Here is a 23,224-nt window from a genome sequence, read left to right as displayed (position 1 = left end):
ATACCTGGCTGCACTCAAGGGTAACAGTGCAAACACAATTCTTTTCCACTGTAAGGTTTAGTTAGGTGCTGATGTTGATGATGGGATGAGGAGAGGTGAGTACTTGTCAATACCTGGCTGCACTCAAGGGTAAGAGTCCAAAGATAATTCTTTTTCACTGTCAGGTATAGTTAGGTGCTGATGTTGATGAGGGGAGGTGAGTACTTGCCAATACCTGGCTGCACTCAAGGGTAACAGTCCCAAGACAATTCTTTTCCACTGTAAGGTTTAGTTAGGTGCTGATGTTGATGGTAGGGTGAGGAGAGGTGAATACGTGCCAATACCTGGCTGCACTCAAGGGTAACAGTCCAAAGACAATTCTTTTCCACTGTAAGGTTTAGTTAGGTGCTGATGTTGATGGTGGGGTGAGGAGAGGTGAGTACTTGCCAATACCTGGCTGCACTCAGGGGTAACAGTCTAAAGACAATTCTTTTCCACTGTAGGGTCTAGTTAGGTGCTGATGTCGATGAGGAGAGGTGAGTACTTGCCAATACCTGGCTGCACTCAAGGGTAACAGTCGAAAGACATATCTTTTCCACTGTAAGGTTTAGTTAGGTGCTGATGTTGATGGTGCGGTGAGGAGAGGTGAGAACTTGCCAATACCTGGCTGCACTCAAGTGTAACACTCCAAAGACAATTCTTTTCCACTGTAAGGTTTAGTTAGGTGCTGATGTTGATGGTGGGGTGAGGAGAGGTGAGTACTTGCCAATACCTGGCTGCACTCAAAAGTAACAGTCCAAAGACAATTCTTTTCCACTGTAATGTTTAGTTAGGTGCTGATGTTGATGGTGGGGTGAGGAGAGGTGATTACTTGCCAATACCTGGTTGCACTCAAGGGTAACAGTCCAAAGACAATTCTTTTCCACTGTAAGGTTTAGTTAGGTGCTGATGTCGATGAGGAGAGGTGAGTACTTGCCAACACCTGGCTGCACTCAAGGGTAACAGTCCAAAGACAGTTCTTTTTCACTGTAAGGTTTAGTTAGGTGCTGATTTTGATGGTGGGGTGAGGAGAGGTGACTACTTGCCAATCAATACCTGGCTGCACTCAAGGGTAACAGTCCAAAGACAATTCTTTTTCACTGTAAGGTTTAGTTACGTTCTGATATTGATGGTGGGGTGAGGAGAGCTGAGTACTTGCCAATACCTGGCTGCACTCAAGGGTAACAGACCAAAGACAATTCTTTTCCACTGTAAGGTTTGGTTAGGTGCTGATGTTGATGGTGGGGTGAGGAGAGGTGAGTACTTGCCAATACCTGGCTGCACTCAAGTGTAACAGTCCAAAGACAATTCTTTTCCACTGTAAGGTTTTGTTAGGTGCTGATGTTGATGGTGCGGTGAGGAGAGGTGAGTACTTGCCAATACCTGGCTGCACTCAAAGGTAACAGTCCAAAGACAATTCTTTTCCACTCTAAGGTTTAGTTAGGTGCTTATGTTGATGGTGCGATGAGGAGAGGTGAGTACTTGCCAATACCTGGCTGCACTCAAGGGTAACAGTCCAAAGACAATTATTTTTCACTGTAAGGTTTAGTTAGGTGCTGATGTTGATGAGGAGAGGTGAGTACTTGCCAATACCTGGCTGCACTCAAAAGTAACAGTCCAAAGACAATTCTTTTCCACTGTAAGGTTTAGTTAGGTGCTGATGTTGATGGTGGGGTGAGGAGAGGTGATTACTTGCCAATACCTGGTTGCACTCAAGGGTAACAGTCCAAAGACAATTCTTTTCCACTGTAAGGTTTAGGTAGGTGCTGATGTCGATGAGGAGAGGTGAGTACTTGCCAACACCTGGCTGCACTCAAGGGTAACAGTCCAAAGACAGTTCTTTTTCACTGTAAGGTTTAGTTAGGTGCTGATTTTGATGGTGGGGTGAGGAGAGGTGAGTACTTGCCAATGCCTGGCTGCACTCAACGGTAACAGTCCAAAAACAATTCTTTTCCACTGTAAGGTTTAGTTAGGTGCTGATGTTGATGGTGAGGTGAGGAGAGGTGAGTACTTGCCAATACCTGGCTGCACTCAAGGGTAACAGTCCAAAGACAATTCTTTTCCACTGTAAGGTTAAGTTATGTGCTGATGTTGATGGTGGGGTGAGGAGAGGTGAGTACTTGCCAATGCCTGGCTGCACTCAAGGGTAACAGTCCAAAGACAATTCTTTTCCACTGCAAGGTTTAGTTAGGTGCTGATGTTGATGGTGCGGTGAGGAGAGGTGAGTACTTGCCAATACCTGGCTGCACTCAAGGGTAACAGTCCAAAGACTATTCTTTTTCACTGTAAGGTTTAGTTAGGTGCTGATGTTGATGAAGAGAGGTGAGTACTTGCCAACACCTGGCTGCACTCAAGGGTAGCAGTCTCAGAAAAATTGGGAACCGCTGCCCTGGAGACAGTACTTCACTTCGCCTGGAGTGGTTTAAACTCATAACTGCGTTCTTGTTCCTCGGATCAAGAAGCTGTGATTGTGTTTTGAGTGTGTTCGGCTTAAGTTGGTTCCTTATATAATATATAAAGAGGGTGCCCAAGGCAGTCAACAACTTTACGTCTACTACGAAACAGCAATGCCTGTGTTACAAGCACGATGCAATATTTCTTCGGACAAGCATGTAGAGGAACACTGTATTCCACTTCTAAATAACGCAGGAACTTCTTTTTCGTGTTTATTCGCCAATACCAGGGCCTCCACTCTCAATAAACAAGACCTTCTTCGACGGGAATATTCGTAACGTGAATGCGAACGCTCGTTTAAAGCGGGAAATCAGAGATAGAGTCCGGGTCTGGCACAAATTTTCATTTTCGCCAATAAACAACCGATGGTGGTTCACACTCGGAACTGCGAACATACACTCCTGGAAATGGAAAAAAGAACACATTGACACCGGTGTGTCAGACCCACCATACTTGCTCCGGACACTGCGAGAGGGCTGTACAAGCAATGATCACACGCACGGCACAGCGGACACACCAGGAACCGCGGTGTTGGCCGTCGAATGGCGCTAGCTGCGCAGCATTTGTGCACCGCCGCCGTCAGTGTCAGCCAGTTTGCCATGGCATACGGAGCTCCATCGCACTCTTTAACACTGGTAGCATGCCGCGACAGCGTGGACGTGAACCGTATGTGCAGTTGACGGACTTTGAGCGAGGGCGTATAGTGGGCATGCGGGAGGCCGGGTGGACGTACCGCCGAATTGCTCAACACGTGGGGCGTGAGGTCTCCACAGTACATCGATGTTGTCGCCAGTGGTCGGCGGAAGGTGCACGTGCCCGTCGACCTGGGACCGGACCGCAGCGACGCACGGATGCACGCCAAGACCGTAGGATCCTACGCAGTGCCGTAGGGGACCGCACCGCCACTTCCCAGCAAATTAGGGACACTGTTGCTCCTGGGGTATCGGCGAGGACCATTCGCAACCGTCTCCATGAAGCTGGGCTACGGTCCCGCACACCGTTAGACCGTCTTCCGCTCACGCCCCAACATCGTGCAGCCCGCCTCCAGTGGTGTCGCGACAGGCGTGAATGGAGGGACGAATGGAGACGTGTCGTCTTCAGCGATGAGAGTCGCTTCTGCCTTGGTGCCAATGATGGTCGTATGCGTGTTTGGCACCGTGCAGGTGAGCGCCACAATCAGGACTGCATACGACCGAGGCACACAGGGCCAACACCCGGCATCATGGTGTGGGGAGCGATCTCCTACACTGGCCGTACACCACTGGTGATCGTCGAGGGGACACTGAATAGTGCACGGTACATCCAAACTGTCATCGAACCCATCGTTCTACCATTCCTAGACCGGCAAGGGAACTTGCTGTTCCAACAGGACAATGCACGTCCGCATGTATCCCGTGCCATCCAACGTGCTCTAGAAGGTGTAAGTCAACTACCCTGGCCAGCAAGATCTCCGGATCTGTCCCCCATTGAGCATGTTTGGGACTGGATGAAGCGTCGTCTCACGCGGTCTGCACGTCCAGCACGAACGCTGGTCCAACTGAGGCGCCAGGTGGAAATGGCATGGCAAGCCGTTCCACAGGACTACATCCAGCATCTCTACGATCGTCTCCATGGGAGAATAGCAGCCTGCATTGCTGCGAAAGGTGGATATACACTGTACTTGTGCCGACATTGTGCATGCTCTGTTGCCTTTGTCTATGTGCCTGTGGTTCTGTCAGTGTGATCATGTGATGTATCTGACTCCAGGAATGTGTCAATAAAGTTTCCCCTTCCTGGGACAATGAATTCACGGTGTTCTTATTTCAATTTCCAGGAGTGTATTTCCTGTATATTCCTGTACTGTCTCACGTTTGTTGCACAGTGACAGCACGGTCGTACGCATACATGCAAGTTCGTTTCTCTCCAGGAAAACGTTAATGATTTCCCAGGGTAAGCTATTTCCGCTTTGCTCGATTTGCTTCTCTGGTGCTGGTATTTAACACACAATATTCGGTTCTGAAGAACAGTTCTGAAATACAAGTTAAGTCATAGTCTTTTGTGGTGGTGTACAACTTATCCTAATAAAATGCGATAGTTTGGTGTGTCGTAAGCTGTTACGACGGGTATCAAAACGGTTTCTGTGTTATGGTTTCTCTCATTTTATCCATCTTAGATAAGTTTACGTTATAAAGTCTCGAAGTTTGGTATGAAAGAACCATTATTACAGGAGGTGTTGTCATACAGCTTGTAACAGTTCATGTCACCGTGAGCCATCGCATTTTATTGGGAGAAAGTGTACAACACCACAAGTGGCCGAGCGGTTCTAGGCGCTACAGTCTGGAACCGCGCGACCGCTACGGTCGCAGGTTCGAATCCTGCCTCGGGCATGGATGTGTGTGTTGTCCTTAGGTTAGTTAGGTTTAAGTAGTTCTAAGTTCTAGGGGACTGATGACCACAGATGTTAAGTCCCATAGTGCTTAGAGCCATTAGAACCATTTGAACAACACCATAAAGTACTAATACTTATTTCCCGTTTAACTGCAGTACAACACTGACCGCAGCTGTGTGCGACAACACTAACTCACATCATTCTTGGAGAGCTATCGTATTACTACGGCAGTGTACTTGGTGTCTTGGTGAACATCGCTATGCGTTTTTGGTTGTCCGGGCGTTTGACTTTGATAGTATCTTACAGGTCTCATGAAGGTATCCTACAGGAGACCTAATGTGTTTAGGAGTTGAACAACATTTTGCACTTCTTCTCCTCAGCGAGCACAGTCAAAGTCTGTGTTAAGTTACAGCAAATGATAATGGTTGGAGAATGCTAAAGCTCACTGCAGAAATTTGAAACTAGCGGCTTCACGCCATCATAAAAGGAATCGCGCGCCGCTGGAATGACGTCGATACACGGAACAGGGACGCAAATGGCGGATGTCGCAAGTCATAGAGACGAGCAGATGAGGTCTGCGAAGTTTCTGCGCCGCGTCCAGTTTACGACCAGAGCTCGCGCTGGCAACCAGGCGCCGTTACAAAAAGTTCATAAAAGTTGTGCGCGCTGCCTGACCACCGGGAATCCGTCATCATTCAGGCCGCGGCCTCGCGCGCTCAACCGGCGCACTGACTGACACAACCCGGATTGACTCTCTCTCTGTGTCTCTCTTTCTCTCTCTCTCAAAATCACTGATCCTTTAAAAAGTCGAACTGTCATCTATAAAAGAGCTTCAAAGTTCTGATTATTTAAAAATGAGTTAATACATTACATATTTGACGTGAAGCATGGAAGCGAGAAGTGGTATACAAAACGTTGAAAATTACGTTTAAAATTTGCAAGAAGTCGCGAATTGCTCTCACTATAAGACTATATTTTCGGTAATTTGCGCTCTTCATTTTAAGGAAAAGACCGTTTTTTACAAATCTCAGTGTTTATGATGTCACTGCTCCTGAATTATGTATCATACAATCACATAATTTTGCAAGTTCACTGCGTGGTACATGTGGATACAGTTTGCACAATGTGTTGGGAATGAAGTTAGTAGTAAAGAAGTACTAAATTAAAACGCCATGCCCGATGTTGAAAAGTTTTACTGCATATGCAGATAAAATGTTGTAACCTAACTGTTTTGCTTTTTTCGCATTATGAGGGGTAGCGCAGAGAAACCGAGAGGAGTGATATATGCAAAAAAAAAAAGAAAAAAAAAAAAAAAAACGATCTTAAGGGATAGACTTGGCATCAACAACACTGAAATCCTATGGACGAACCAGGTCAGAGACCTTACCGTGATAATGGATGATAAACTTCTGTTCAAATCATACATTATGACGAAAAAGGAGAAATATGGTTCGCTTAATTCACAAGTTTTTGCCACTGCTGTCAAGCAATCAGATGAATACCATAACAAAACATAGACTCTACAAAATAATAATTCTTCCACTAACGAATGCTATCGAATACTAAGGATCTGCGAGTTATACAGAACAGGTGCCTGAGATTAATCCTAAAGGCGCCCAGATGTCCTAGAACACGAGAATTACACGAAGAACTCAGAATGGACTATTTATTAGGTATTATGAAGAGCGACAGAAGGAAGTTACTACAAAAAGTCGAAGTAGTCAGGCCTACACCGAGATATTTAGATCACACCGGCCCGGTTAATCCAGATCGGTGGCATCGCGTTCTGGTACCCCTAGAGCCATGACAGAAGACCGCTTTTAGGTTGGCAGCAAATACACCAACACTAGAGCAGTTCATTAGGACGTGAGTCCAACGCCATGCTGACACATGTTGTTAAAGTTATCATGAAACACAAATCAAGAAGACCTGCCTTCGAAGAAGGTAGCACTTCTGTAAAACACAAAAAAAAATTACTCTCCTTCAAGACATACACACAGCCTCTAACAGCAGTACTTGTCTTATATTGTGTTAAAACTCTAACATATGACCACACCTCTTAATAAGAAAATTGTGATAGTATTTTAATTTTTAAATTCAGTCAATAACTACACGAAATACTGAAAATCAAATTGTTCTAATACCTGGAAGCCGTTATGTAGGCATGCTGAAATCAAAACCGTGCTCGGGTTGGGCGTTTGGTAATGTGCAGGATGAGGCAGCTTAACAGGCCACCCCAAATACATCCAAGATGAATAAATATGTCAAAGTGCGGTTTTCACAAAGTTATAGCGAACAATATGGTGAATTTCCCGGCGTTCCTGAATAATTTCTGTCGTTTATAGTCGCCGAATTAAGGAACCGACATTGTTTTTTTTTCCTTGTATGTACATTTTTCTGTGGCGTTTCAAAGACGCTTCTAAAAGAATTTCAACGACTTAACGAATCAAGGACCTGATCAAATAGTATGAAGACACAGTCCCACCGTTAAGAGAAGGGGTTTCACAAACGTCTGCCCTATTATATCAAATCTACGAAGACACTGCTACACGCTGTAAAGTGATTCTGGAGAAACAATACTGTATGTCGAATTTCACTGGAGTTAACGGCAGCAAACCTCTTTTATAAGGCATTTCGTGCTTTCTGGAGTCGTCGGAGTTTCCTAATAGAGCTCTTGTGTTAATTTTCGCCACAGATAACAGTAAAGAAGTGTTAAGTTTGGTTAGTGTGCATACCGTTTGGCGTTTCCTCAACGACCGCTCCAATGTTCTCCAAACGTTGTCTTAAGAGGGTCTGTGTGGAAGGAGAAGGGTATTCGTCTTGTCAGTAGCACCTTAAATGGCTTATATCTGTTGGCTATGTCTTCCAATATCTATGGCAGCAGCATACCTTAGAAACTGAAATATTGAGTGTCTTTAGATTCTCGTCAATAAAACAGGTACAAATTATGTAGATCTTGAAAAACATGCACCAAACGTTTATAGACCAAGAGGCTTGTTTTTATCCACTTCTTTGAGTCAGCGTGGATTTTCAACCGACAATCAGTGCATATTGCGAAGATTGGCTAGCTCATGGTTTGTAAACGACGTTTCTTCCTTAAGCAAAATTTTGTATGTATACGCCGCATCACTTCGCACTTTTCGTAGATGACATTCGGAGAACTGAAACCAATCTCTGGAGTCACTGTCATGAAGCTGTAGGTGCAGCGAAATGTGAAGAGGACGAAATGCGGTAAAATGCATGTTCGCAGAACGCTTGTTTGGTTGATCCCTCTCGTACGTCCGAAACCCGTGTTAGTAACATTTTCATTGTGTGTTATTAATGCTAAAATGTTAGTTTCTTTTCTTTCATCAGTTGCTCTTCTTTTTTTCTCGGCATATTTTATTCTCCACCTTCTAGAACCTTTTTTTATAGTGTTTGCAAAGTCACATCACGAGGGCTTGGCACGATCTGGATACCCTTCAACTTACAACGGCACGGCTGCTCTAATAGCTTGGCGACATTCGCCATGCACGATATTCAGTTTTTGGATTGTCGTACACGTTGTGAGCGTCTTTATAGCTTTACGAGCAATATGTATGACTGCTACAACAGCGGAAGACAGATTGACGGGCGCCATGCGCGCGCAAAAGAACCGTATCTGAGCTACGTGTTTGCTTACGTTTGGTATAACAGGGCAGACGTTTGTGGAATTTCTTCTCCAGACAGCAGGTCGCTGGTTTGCGGCGCTGTTATCTTGATGCTATTTAATCAAGTCCCGTATATTTTAAGCCGGTGAAATTCTCTTAGATGCCTCTTTGAAATACCACGGAAAAAAGTACATAGTTCCATTACGAAAAAAACAAAATCTGTGTCGTAATCCGGCGACTTCAGACGACTACCTGCGAACAGGGCGCAATTCACCATATTCTCCGCTATAACTTGTCGAAAACCGCACATCGATATATTTATTCATTCTGGATGTATTTGGGGTGGTGTGTCTCACCCTGAATATTCACTAGTCATGTAGCAGGACGGGCTTTCGGAAATCTCTGTCCTTTTTCGCCAAAATCCAGCTTGCTGGGAATGTAGAAAGGTGGTTCTCGTTTGGTAATCTTTGCCCGCGGATTCCTAGTTCTGCCATTCGCCTGGTAACCAAGGAGAATCGTCCGCAAATGTTCATACGAAATAGGGTTTGGAGGTGCTGTGAACCAGCACAAAGGTGAAGCGAACAGAAAACTCATCCTTTGCTAGCTTCACCCTGGAAGCGAATGGTAGGCAGCTGGAGTATAGGAGAGCGGAGAGGGATAGGGACCGGGAGTGTGAGTGAGTGAGAGAGAGAGAGAGAGAGAGAGAGAGCTGTCCCAAGGTCACGTTCCGAGCCACGCTTCTGGGACGCGCCAGCGCGTCACGCTTCATTCTCATCTATTACGTATGCTGCACCTGATAGAGTCGCCACGCCAAACCGGTACGTGTTTGCTTCGTACGCCAGAGTTTTGTGGAAGGAGTGGAATCATTGATAGTGTCATATGAAATCTCGGTATAGTTCGCAGAAATTTTAATGCAGTAGTTATACTTGGAAGGAGAGACAGCATTGGTCGTATTTTTTTGTTTTATTAAACGCAAAATCGATTTTCGGTCACTTAGTGACCATCTTCAGTGCTGTAATATATAATTTAAATTGGTAGGCACTGGTGTCAACAAGCTTACAGCGATCACATAAACATGCAGTAGTTAATAGCAAGGACATGTCACTGCGTTTCTGGGCCAGCGGTTACGGTCACAATTCCAGACTACCGTGAGTAATGCTGGGGACTTGGAATTCGGTTACTGTAGAGGTGCATGGCGACAACGCTAGTGGGAGCGGTGGTTTCCTGTCGCATCTCTCACCTGGCTAGTGGCGCAGTGGTTGAAGACCTGGGCTGGGCCCAGATTGGGGCTGACCTGGGTTCAGTGCTCTCACCTGCTGGTCAGCGCTGTTGGCTACTGGCTACTAGCGCGGGGCTCCTAGGTTCGACACATGGTTACTAACACCTATTTTTGTGTGCTGCATAGGTCTGCAATGGGAGCTACTTGTGAAAGTAAGACAGCCAAGCAGCGGAGTAGCATTGGCAGCATGGTGCAGCAATAAGCTTCAGATGTATGTACGATGCAGTACTTATGCAGGCGAGAAAAAACTTGCACTGTATAGAGAAGCATGGCCAGTTGTGCGAAACCCGTCTCGGGACTGACGCCCACAACAGCTTTGGTAATCTGACGTCCCGGAAAGTGTCCACGGGCCCCGTCAACAGTAGCAGGAGCACTGTCATCGTAGAAGGCTTAAGCACAAACAAAAGTACTGTTTTAGTGAAAAGTGGAGATCATAGCGACGATGTGCACAATGATACAGTTTAATTGCACTTGCAAACTGTAGCGATTGCGATTAACAATATACAGTTGAGAGTTCAAAGGCGCCCTCCGTTGGTATCAAAGAGTTCAGGATGCAGACGTTCTATGAAAAGTGATTATTTGGAGAATATAGAGACTATATAGGCCTAACTCTAACGAAAGAAAGTCTCATGACATGTTTAGCGTCTACAAAACGATTTGAAGTACAGAATACAGACGTATTAATTGTGTGTGTGTGTGTGTGTGTGTGTGTGTGTGTGTGAGAGAGAGAGAGAGAGAGAGAGAGAGAGAGAGAGAGAGAGAGAGAGAGAGAGTCTATGTGTGCGTGTGTGCGAGCGTGCGTACAGTTGTCCATTTAGTCGACAAAAGTCATAGGGTAGCAGCTAATACCGTGTCGGTTCTCCTTTTTCCTGGTCTAGCGCACCAACTCGACGTGCCATGTACTCAAAAAGTCTTGGAGGTCGCCTGCAGAAATACTGAGCCATGTTGCCCCAACAGCCGTTCATAAAGGGGAAATTGTTGCCGGTGCAGGGTTTGGTGCACAGACTGACCTCTCGACTATGTTATATGGGATTCATGTCGGGCGATCAGGGTGGCCAAATCATTGGCTCGAATTGTCCAGAATGTTCTGACATGGCGCATTGTCATCCATACAAATTCCACCGTTGTTTGGGAACATGCAATCCACGAATAACCGAACATGTCAATTTCCTGTCAGTGATCGGTTCAGTTGGATCAGAGGGCTCAAACAATTCCGTGTAAACACACACATAACTCAAGAGTGAGATAGTGCAGCCATGCCCGTTCGGCACCGTCAGCAACTTTGGAGCGCTGGTTGTTCTCAAAAATCAGAGTACCAACACGATTCGCACCTTCGTGAGGTGGATTACGAGTCTCTTGCGGAGCACTGAAAAAACCAGTAGCATTCGCGGCAAGAGCAAGGCTCTTTATAATTGTACGAGTACTTTCGCGGAAATCACGCGGGAATTATTTTTCGCAGCGCCGCGTTTAAAGACTGCGCAGCCTCTGTAATTCGCGACGTGCTTTTTGGGGCAGTTGCAGCAGTCTGGTGCGTCTGTCCGCGGAAGGGTACATTCTTTGATGGGATGGTTGCCGGCACATTTCACACATTTTTCGGGCATAGTACAGAATCGAGCCATGTCCTGGCAACGAAACCACAGTACTCGTTGACGTCTGCCGCAAAGTTTTTCAACGTCACATTTAATGTTCGCTACTTTCTCCACTTGGAAGATTTTGCGATTCGCGACATTGTCGAGAAGCACCACACAAAAGAGTGGATTTTGGGGGACTTCATTTTCGATACGGATCGTGTTGGGAAGACCTGACCCTCTAATTCTTGGCAGAAGTGTCTGATTTCATGTTGAACGGCACTTTTCGGAATACTTTTCTAATGAGCTTTTTTGGCTACGACGAGTGTGTAAAGTTGGGCAGTTTTTCGTTTTTAATGAGCTCTGTGAGTTCTTAATAATCTTATTATGTACGAACTGTCATTTTGTATAAATCTCGTGCTGTGATTTGGACTATGAAGTCTACAGCGCTACTGATTTGATTTTTTATTTGCTGTACGATAACAGATGGTAAGGCTGGAGTCCTTTTATTCTGGTCTGGTAACATTTATATGTCCATTTCAGAAGACTGAGCCTCAGCGGCAGTGCCGCTAAGGCTGACAAAACGGTTTTCGGTTCCCACATCTTACAATTTGTCTTGGTGAAGCTGTCCTCATCAATGGTGGTCTCTCTTTGGCTTTAGTGCACTTGGAGAGGCCTTACTTCGGGTAAACTCGTGGTTTGAAACCGGTAGATGGCGTACGTTTTCTGGGTCTTAGCACAGCAGTCGCGTCAGCTCGGTGCTTCCGCGATTGGATTTCTACCTCCATTTCATCCTCAAAATGAAATGGCTCTGAGCACTATGGGACTTTACATCTGTGGTCATCAGTCCCCTAGAACTTAGAACTACTTAAACCTAACTAACCTGAGGACATCACACACATCCATGCCCGAGGCAGGATTCGAACCTGCGACCGTAGCGGTCACGCGGTTCCAGACTGAAGCGCCTAGAACCGCTCGGCCGCACTAGCCGACATTTCATCCTCAGCTGGCCTATTAGTGAGCCAGACTGCCATGACTAAGGCCAGATTTTCTTCGGCCATTTCGAATACGCCAAATTAGTCCGTACGTTTGGCACTGGTGCAGATGACGAATCACGTTCGCCGCTGGAAGCTGCAGGAGTTGGAGCATGCTCAACGCCCCACTACCGCTCAGCAGACGCAGAAGCGTGCGCAGCCGTGGTCCCGTCTTACTGCTGGGCTGAGTCGTCTGCCGACCCCAAACGTCCAATGTTCTTGCGACACCGTAGGGGTGTATTGCCCCCACTACATGCCGCCCTCGAAAAGCGTCTGTGGCGTGCCAACCCATGGGCTTGTCCGCCGTTGTGCCGAGCATTGCTATTACGGAGGCAGCATGCTGCGGAAAATCACGTGACATATCGCAGGTGCAGCAGTCGCCTCTTACAGCTGGTGTTGCAGTGCCTGCAATCGAGGGGGAGCACGCTTTGGAAAGCCATCAGGCGCATCAGAGGTACTACCGTCGCTTCTGCCACGTCCGCTGGGTGAGTCGATGCGCGCGGATCTTTTTTTTTTAATTCTTTATTCTTCAATATATATGATACATCAACAAGCCACCACCTTCAACAATTAGTGGGTCCTAATTGATACAATACAATTATTATTACTGCAGTTTATTTCCAAGAATGTTAGATCTTTTACTCATGCACTATGGGCACTACTGCTATGTTTTGGGTTACTAATGTTTGACTATTTACTACTTATGCTAATCAACTTAACCTGCAGCGTTACAGGTGTGCCAGCGTTTATATAAACCTACATTGTTGGCCGTGTTCACCGAGCTAATCACGGTGAACATGCCCCTGGCACCGGGCTGGGCCGCAGTGGTTGATCGCTGCAGTGCTACTCCAGTGTTACTATCCTAACTTATCCTACATCTATCCTAATATTTAATCTTATGTCAAATCCGGTGAGCGTTAGAATCGGTAAGAAAGGTGCACCCTCCCCCTAATCTCCAACGTGGCGGATTCCAGCCGTGAAGCGGCTGGCCAAGTCGACGCCTCGGCGGAACGGGACAAGTGCACGAAGTCAGAGCACGAGGATCTTGTGCTCCCGTTCGCGTAGCGCTCTCCCCCACTCGCCATACTCACTCGAACTGACCCTCCACCGCTCGCTCCGTCCTTCTAAATTCGCAGACTCGCCACTGCGCATGCGGCCACGGATACACAGGCGCCAGACACGTTGATCGGCGGCAAAGAGGTACAACATATACATTAATTAGATCTGTGGCTGCACGGTCGACCCACGCTGGGATGTCGATATGTATCACTGTGAGCCGCAATGTCTTGTAAGTTTATAACAGAAAGTGCGGATTCCAAGACTTATCCAAACCGAAGCCGCAACCGCTATTAATTAAATTAGTCGCCAAGGTGATTTAAATTGCCTCTTTCATCACCAGGTCTCAGAAATATGAAGTAGACGCTAAAATTTTGACGTTTTGGTACAAAATAGAGTAAGCAGTATCAATACAGTGTTTGCCACACCTGATTTATTGGGCTGCAAGAGGCGGGTGCATCTGCTGTGTTCCGTACATCTGTCATGGACTGTATGAATCGTCTGTCCGTTGGATGCCTATCGTCAAAAACAGGACAGCACAAAGTAACAGTGATTTTACACTGTTGGGATTTTACAGATGATTTTATTCCCCGGAACGCTCGGGTTTACAAGATCCCCTGCGAATGTGCTCTCTCATACATCGGACAGACGACACGTAAAGTCCATGAAGGAAGTACGGAAGATCGCAGGTACATCCGGCCAAATAAATCGGCTGTAACTCAACTCTGTATTGATACTGGTCACTCTATGTTCTACGGAAACGTCGAAATTTTAACGTCTAAATCATTTTATGCGACTCGGTGGCGAAACAGGCAATGCAAATTAGCTTGGCACGAATTTAGTTAATAGACAGCGACTTCTGGTTCAAAATGGTTGAAATGGCTCTGAGCACTATGGGACTTAACATCTGAGGTCATCAGTGCCCTAGAACTTAGAACTACTTAACTAACCTAAGGACATCACACACATCCACGCCCGATGCAGGATTCGAACCTGCGACCGCAGCATTGGCGCGGTTCCGGACTGAATCGCCTAGAACCGCTCGGCCACAGCGGCCGGCAGCGACTTCTGCTTGGACACGTCTTGGAATCCGGCGTTTTCTTTAACAAACTTACAAAGACGCCGCGACAGTGCACTTCAATGTGATACATCGATATCCCAGCGTGGATCGACTGCGCAGTTACAGATATTATTCACGCGGAATGGGCTTATTTTCGCCCGGGTTCCCGGGTTCGATTCCCGGCGGGGTCAGGGATTTTCTCTGCCTCGTGATGGCTGGGTGTTGTGTGCTGTCCTTAGGTTAGTTAGGTTTAAGTAGTTCTAAGTTCTAGGGGACTGATGACCATAGATGTTAAGTCCCATAGTGCACAGAGCCATTTGAACCATTTTTTGGGCTTATTTGCCACTGATCAACGTCTCTGGCACCTGTGTATCTGTGGCCGCGTGCGCTGTGACGCGGTCCACGAGTTTAAAAGGACGGAGCAAGTGCTGGAGCAGTTATTCGGCTCACTCTGAAGATAGCTGAACGATATATAACGGAAATATTAGAAGAATTCATGCGGCTGCACACCTGAAATTTAGTGGAGCATATAATATTTTGATCACAGAATGAAGGCTTTCACGGCAGGTGTTGTCATCACTTAACACTTCCGGGCTGAGATGCCGTGGTCCATAGATAAAACCCTCCCCTGACGTTTCGCCTTCGACTGCGGAAGGCATCCTCCGAGGACAATGGGCGAACTGCCCATTTTATTTGAGATCTTTTATTTGAGATATCTTCGAAAAATTTACAACAGGATTTCAAACAGTCTGCCCTCAGGCTCACGTCATGCTCAATAGTTACGCATCAGTTTTGTCGAGGAGAGCAGGATTCTGTTTGAAGTGTGAAGCGTGTCACTGATTCAGTACCTAGTTCAGACTCCAATACACGTGGGTTGATGCAAACGATGCTCTTGATATCCACCGTAGGAAAAGAAAAAGTCAGTGTCCTTATACACTAGAATGGTGGTACAGCCAATGATAATGCACCGCTCGACTTGCATCTTCTCCCGCGCAGTGGACAGTCGCTTGAGCAAAAGTGACGTTGTCCTCCCTCAGGTACTCAAGGCACTGTAGCCGTGGTCCACTGTTTGCTATCACAGTGCAGGGCAGTGGCCACTAGAGGTGCGTCGTTCGCGAAGGAACGGGTCCCAAGGAACTGTTCATTAACCTGGTTCAAATGGCTCTGAGCACTATGCGACTTAACTTCTGAGGTCATCAGTCGCCTAGAACTTAGAACTAATTAAACCTAACTAACCTAAGGACATCACACACACCCATGCCCGAGGCAGGATTCGAACCCGCGACCGCTGCGGCAGCCTGGTTCCAGACTGCAGCGCCCACAACCTCACGGCCGGTCATTAACCTGAGCCACTTTTCTTTAGCGTATGGCAATACAAACTGAAGTGTAACTAACATACACAAACTGCACAATTTTACAAAATAGACGGGACTAAAACACCAAATCTACAAATTAATATCTAAATTTTCAGTCCATTCCAAAGAAATCATCTACGTCTGCAGTGTAAGCTCATCTCCTACAGCTTATTACAGCGTGTTTGATGGTCTGACGTTCGTTGCGACAATCGCACTGAGAAGATGAAGACTTTCCCTATCGCACAAATGGCATGGCCTGTGCCAATCTTGTTAATTGTCTTCCAAAGGCGTCGCGATAATTCCATGTCAGCTGGCCTTGTACAGGTCTTAAGGGAGTCTTTTACTCCTCATGAGCAATGCTATTCTACGTTTCTGCCCCCTTCCTGCTCATGCTGAAATGCACTTTGCAAACTAAACCGATGCTAATAGAACAGAGAAGTATTCTAATAATCTGCAAGCCACAAGAAGCGAACTGGCGAGTCATGTATGCTTTAGAGTCCGCGCGTTCCTGCGCAAAACCGGTTTCACTCACCTTGCGTTGTACGTAACTCGCAGTGGCTCGATCACAATCTCTGCATTGTCTGATGGCTTTACCTACCTGCAACAGAGAGAAAAATACCTAACATAAAATCGTTGCTCCCGAAGCACCACTTTTTCAGAAGTAAAACACTTTCCTATTGACGGGCTGACACTTACTACAATTACTTGTATAGCGTGTTCCAGAGCTGCGAAGGAGGACGGGAGACCGTCCTGAACCGAATACTTTGAGTAAACGAGTATTTCAGCTGACTGACTGAGCAATGCGCGTGAGTCACGTATCTGTGGATTGGGTATTCCAGGACTAACAGCTGCCTGTCGCTTCCACGCTTGGAAAGCAACACACACTCGCCCGCGGTCTGGCGGCGTGTAGTTTATCGCTGTTCACATTGGATGACTAGTTATGGGAAGCGCAGCAATTTGCCGACGTGCATTGAGTGTATGGAGCCATACACTGTAGTACCGAAAAAGTCGAATCAGTTTAGAGAGGAAAGTCAACCTAAATGGAAGAGACAGCTCTTAGTGGACTGGAACTTCGAGGGTACTGTTTTGTTGCTGCCGCAGCCAAATTACCTTGAACGCAAAGTTGGATGGTTCATCCAGCGCAATTGTGCAGTGCCGAGATTTCCACACTACGTATATATTACTCCACACGTCTGAGGCCTGTTTTATCCGTGGTGGTGTTTTCGGTGCAGAAGTAGCCAGTGGTGTAAGAAAAATCACCATTCGTCTGACGTCACCAGCAACGATTGCTGTATCAGCTTGTGAGTAGGAACTGTACACGCTCAACTAAATGTACCTTATGTGCTGCCAGTTCATGGGAATGAAGCGCGTTAGCGGCCGTTCTTTTAGACACGTGCTGCCACAGTTGGTAGCGACGGCACATGTCGCTGTCCGCGGGAGGTTGTGGTTTGTGCACGAGGGTTCGCCACCCTACTTCGACGTCTCTGAGCATGTGGACAGCGGACACACTCATCGCTCGCATCGAGGCACATTTTCTCTCTTCTCCATATATTAGTCATATTGTTCTGTCTGTAGTATACATGAATTAAAAGTTCAATATCCATCAGCATGTTATAAGGCAGAAAGAAAAGTACCATGCCCTGTCAGTAAGCACATGGGGTCATAAAAATTACATTACAAATAGTGCGATACAATTTTATAATAGTCCACACGAGATACCACTGTCATGTCTTAGTAACACCCTAAGGTCATTCTTACTTGATCACTGTTGTTATTCGGTAGCAAAATTTTAACAACATATGAAATATAAAGCTTGGAAGAAGAAAGTTCTAAATATATTAGTGTAAGTAGGACAAGCTGTCTAGCAGATAAAGCCAATCCAACAAACTCTTTCCTGAGAGAGAGCGAATATATATTTAGATATCATCGAATATTACAAAACGTACTTCTATTGAACTAATGAGAAAGTATCAGATCCTATTAGAAAACGCGAACCAGCAAATCATCAGCTGTTACCTTACCAATGTAGGTCAGCGATGCAACCGCCTAATGAAACAGTAGGTGGGTCGGGATGGAATGTCATTAATCAGGCAGTATGTTTGCCGATGGTCTCCCTCGAGATATGCAGAAGATTCTTTCGATGGTCATGGAGCGAACTGAATACACCCGGTAGCAAATCGTTCCTTGCCGCATGTGTCCCGGGGCCATCTGCCGTTCTTACAAGCAGCTAGCCTCTCTTGCGATTGGCAAGCTAAAGCATAGCAAGTGACCACGGGATATGCCTCAGTAGGCGGCCGCGGTAGCTTTCTCGTGTCGACGATGAGGAGGAGGCAAAGAGCTACAGTGCTGGCGAAAAATGTGACGTAGCGCGCAAGCAAAATGTAGAAGTGGAGTAAATCGATGGTGTGCAGATTACGACGAGGGGGACACTGAGCGGAGTTGGTTCAAGTGTTTGGAAGCACAGACCACTCAAAAAATGTTCCATTGACGATGTGTTTGTGAGAACTTGACAGCTCTTGTCGTATAGAACTAGATTTTTAAGGCTGGAAAAGCAACTGTGCGAAAAGTTGTCCTATTTGGAATTTGCTTCTAAAATGTGCCACACTATACGAGTTACATGGAAATGAGATGAAGTAGATGTTTAAAAGGGCATAATTCATTAGATCTATATCAAAAAACGAACCATCAGTATTAAAGTGTCCAATGCTTTCTTTACACGAAATCAATATTGATATACACTGAAGAGCCAAAGAAACTGATACAACCGCCTAATATCGTGTAGGGTTCCGCGAGCACGCAGAAGTGCCGGAACACGAGCTGCATGGACTCGACTAATGTCGGAAGTAATGCGAGAGGGAATTGACATCATGAATCCTGCAGGGCTTTCCATTAATCCGTAAGAGTACGAGGGGGTAGAGATCTCTTCTGAACAGCGCGTTGCAAGACATCACATATACGCTCAATAATGTTCATGTCTGGGGAGTTTGGTGGCCAGCGGAAGTGTTTACAGACTCAGGCTTTGTGTCGTGCAGTCATCAAGGGTACACAAGTGGGTCTTCGGCTCGAAAGCCGATGTTTCGTTGACTGGTTCGTACGCTGACACTTGTGGATGGCCCAGCATTGAAATCTGGAGCAATTTGCGGAAGGACTGCACTTCTGTCACGTTGAAGGATACTCTTCAGTTGTCGTTTGTCCCGTTCTTGCAGGATCTTTTTCCAGTCGCAGCGATGTCGGAGATTTGATGTTTTACCGGATTTTTGATATTCACGGTACACTCGTAAAATGGTCATAAGGGAAAATTCCCATTTCATCGTCACTTCGGAGATGCTGTGTCCCGTCGCTCGTGCGCCGACTATAACACCACATTCAAACTCACTTCAGATTTGATAATCTGCCATTGCAGCAGCAGTAACCGATCTAAGGCACGTGTCCACTAGCAAGTAAACTTCCGCAAGCCGCTTGCAGAAGCTACGTCTTCAAGTTATTTGCATGTGGAAACACCTGCAGCAAGTTGACTTCCGCAAGTTTCGTCAAATTGGAGGAGTAGCTTCCGAAAGCTAGTTTAAACGGTTCTCCGTAGCTTGCTGCAATTACTTGCTGGACTTGCCAGTTGCGGGAAGTTTTCTCGGAACTTGCAGAAGTGTATACAGTACGAAATGTTGGTGTTGAAGTTCGTGTGGACGAATGAAAAAACACAATGGCTTATTCAGCGAGTGGAGTGTTTTCCCGTGTTTTGGGACACACAAAACCTGGACTTTAAAAATCGGTTAAAAAAACAAGACGCATTGGAAATTATTGCGTCAGAATTCTACACTACAAAGCCAGAAATACGGAAAAAATCCACAATTTACGTACGCTGTATAATCAAGAACTAAATAAATCGAAGAAAAAAAAGTAGACAAAGTTCAGACGACTTATATAAAAGTAAATGGGAATTCTTTGATTCCATGAAATTTATGTTTCGTTCCTACACACCAAAAGAAATCGAAGATAATATGGTAAGTGAAACAAATTTAATATTCTGCATCGTCTGTATTGCTAGGCTACTTCCCCTTATGGTGAAACAAGGTAGTTTGTGAAATCATTTTTGACTTCCTTGGCCATCTGTGGCCAATTATATATGTTTATTGGTTCCAGCGGTATATTAGTTTCTGACCATATGTCTTTGTGCCATTCTCCTTGCGTCTGTAAATCTTGAGAATCAAATGTACCAGATGGGGCATAAACGGAATTTCTACTCTCTTCTGTGAGTGAAAAATTGTGAAGAGCACAAATCGCTTTGACAATTTGCCTCGATTTCTCTGGGTTTAGAAGAATTTGCGTTCGTAATACTCGAAAACGTGTGCATATAAGCCCAAACAAGTTTTTAGGCACATTTCTTGCTCTAGAGAGCCGATAGTTAAATACACGATTTTTCACAGGTTGGCCTCTAAAAGGGTAGGGCTTCATAATATAATTTTTTAGAGCAAATGCATCATCAGCAACAATGACGTAAGGTATCTGCACAGTTCTACCAGGTAAATTTAGAGGAACTGGTACATTCAAAGAATTAGACTCAAGATATTCTGACAGTCTACAATTATTAAAAACTCCACCATCAGATATTCTACCATTACTGCCCACATCAAAATATATAACTCCGTAGTCAGGTCCAATCAGTGCCAATAGCACAATACTGTGGTTCCCTTCACAATTAAAGTTCAGACTGCCTCCTTTCTTTCCTGTATGACTATTGTTTTCCATCCATAGCGCCAATACAGTTTGGAAAATCCCATCTATTCTCAAAATCAGTAGCGATTTGTAATCATTCTTCTTCTGTTGAAGGTACCTAAAATTATAGAGAACAAAATTGTAACTGAAATTTATCCCTTTGAAGATAAATATTACATTACAATGTTTATTTTAGGGATCAGAAAACGTCAATGAAAATTATGAGTGTGAGACAGATGCAGTCCAGGAAAAAGCACAGGAAAAAAGATTTTTGAAAAGAAAAAAAAATACCGAGGAAAATTCAGACACTATTCTAAACAAGGCAATGGAAGCTATGCACAAACCTGTTGATGAACATCAGGTGTTTGGAGACTATGTGGCATCGGAATTAAGGTTATTAACACAAATGTCAAGTCGAAAAAAGTTAAGAATGATAATACAAAAGGCAATATTCGAAGTATCTGAGGAAGATGAAACTATAACTAATCCTTGGATGACAGGTGAAAGCAGTTTCATCTGCACACCATCAGAGAAAGTAATTATTATTTCTGATATTGCTCATGTTCATCATCCACAAGGTAACTGTTTCGTAAATTTTCTGCTTAAGGGAATTATTTGTGTGAGTTATGAAATATCAAAATACTAATCTTTAAATATTCTCTTTTCAAACATTCATATAGAGCCACACAGCAGTAACAACTCGAGAGATCGTGCAAACAGATACTCGGAAAAGGTACATCAAAGAGTGAAAACTGTCGCCTAAAAATAAAAATAAAGTAATTCAGTGAAATAAATATAACTGTACGACTATTGACAATAAATATTTATTTGACCTTTACTTTTTTTATTCTCTTACCTGTGGCTAAAAATCGAAGAGTAATTGGAAGACGATCTCTTGGTGATGTAGCTTGCCGCATATTTGTATCTTGTTTCCGAATATTTGATTCTACAATTGACAAGAGGTGTTCAAAATTTGCAAAAGACATCATCAGAAAGTTTGTAATCTGAGCAAAGTCCTCTGATTTCAGTTCGTTCATTAGTGTTTCTTGGAAACTTAAGCATGATCGCCTCTGTATTCATTTCTTTACCCAAACACATCTCTTTTTCTTAACTTTTCGTTTTTCGTCACGCTTTTTCTTTAACAATAACAATACAACAACACTGGCGGCTGGTCTGGTTTGTGCACACGACATTGTAATCTACAACTTGCTTGTCCCACAACGCGAACTGTAGCGGATACACTTCCGCAAGTACTTGCAGCAAGTTCATGAAATTAACTTTCCGAAACGATTCGCAGAAGTCAACTTGCGCAAGTTTTCATACTAATGTAAGCACCTCAGCAAGTACTTGCATAAATTACTTGCGGAAGTTACTTGCTAGTGCGCACGCGCCTTAACAACTGCGCCAGACAGTTGTTGTCTTATGTAGGCATTGCCGACCGTAGCGCCGTAATCTGCGTATTTACATACCCCTGTATTTTAATACGCATGCCTAAACCAGTTTCTTTGGTGCTTCAGTGTATGAGAGCGATTTTTCTGAATAATGAGTTTGTTCAATTGGCTTTATCTGCAAGACAGCTTGCACTGCTTGTTTTAATAGAGCTAATGTAGAAATTTTACGCGCGTCCATTTCGTTAACAGTGTGATATGCGAGCCAGACACAACCGATAACTGCCGCCGAAGAGCGCTGCGCTCGCGTGTACCACTTTGAGGTAGACATACCGTACGCACAACTAGCATCGTTTCTGAGCGTTCAGCATCACGCTGAACTCGGCACGCTCACCGTTGACGTTCGAAAGCACGGTCCGTGTGCCCACAGCTTTAGAGGCGCTGTTCACATGTGATCGCTCTAAGCTTGTGGTTATAGCCTGATACCAGTGCCTACCAATCTTAATTGTACATTACAGCACTGAGGATGGTCACTAAGTGACCCAAAATCGATTTTGCTGACAATAAAACAACAAATACGGCCAATGCTGATTTTCCATCCAATTCCATCCACTATTTGGTCGTGGTGCACACAACACGCCATGGAGTCGCCAATCAATACTTTTTACAATGCTATTTGTTTATTTAAATAGCGCCGTTACCGTTTTCAAACCGACAGGTTCATCTTCAGATGGCTAGTACACGTGTTACATTAGCTTTCGCTTTTTGTTTTCCCAAGTGACTGGGGTGGTGGTGTGATGAGAAATCCGGGGCAATACTTTCTAGTGCAGGCTGCTTGTGATCTTGCAGTATCGAAAACTGTACGATGCACTTTTTATTTGTATATAATTATATGTGTACACAATCTAAAGTACAGGTATTACTCACACAACAGTGTGTTCAAATGGTTCAAATGGCTCTGAGCACTATGCGACTTAACACCTGTGGTCATCAGTCCCCTAGAACTTAGAACTACTTAAACCTAACTAACCGAAGGACATCACACACATCCATGCCCGAGGCAGGATTCGAACCTGCGACGGTAGCGGTCACCCGGTTCCAGACTGAAGCGCCACGGCCACACCGGCCGGGTCAACTGTGTGTGATCCGTGCTTTAGATTATGTGCATATATATATATATATATATATATATATATATATATATATATATATATATATATATACTGCAAGAACCTTTCTGTTGTTGATTTTGTCACTTCCCGGCGAACATGAAGTTTAAAGGTTTAAAGAGATTTTGTGGCGATA

This window comes from Schistocerca americana, chromosome 6 (genome assembly GCF_021461395.2).
Source record: "Schistocerca americana isolate TAMUIC-IGC-003095 chromosome 6, iqSchAmer2.1, whole genome shotgun sequence".
NCBI classification, from domain to species: Eukaryota; Metazoa; Arthropoda; class Insecta; order Orthoptera; family Acrididae; genus Schistocerca; species Schistocerca americana.
The sequence above is the reverse complement of the archived record's forward strand: the minus strand, read 5'-3'. Positions refer to the sequence as shown.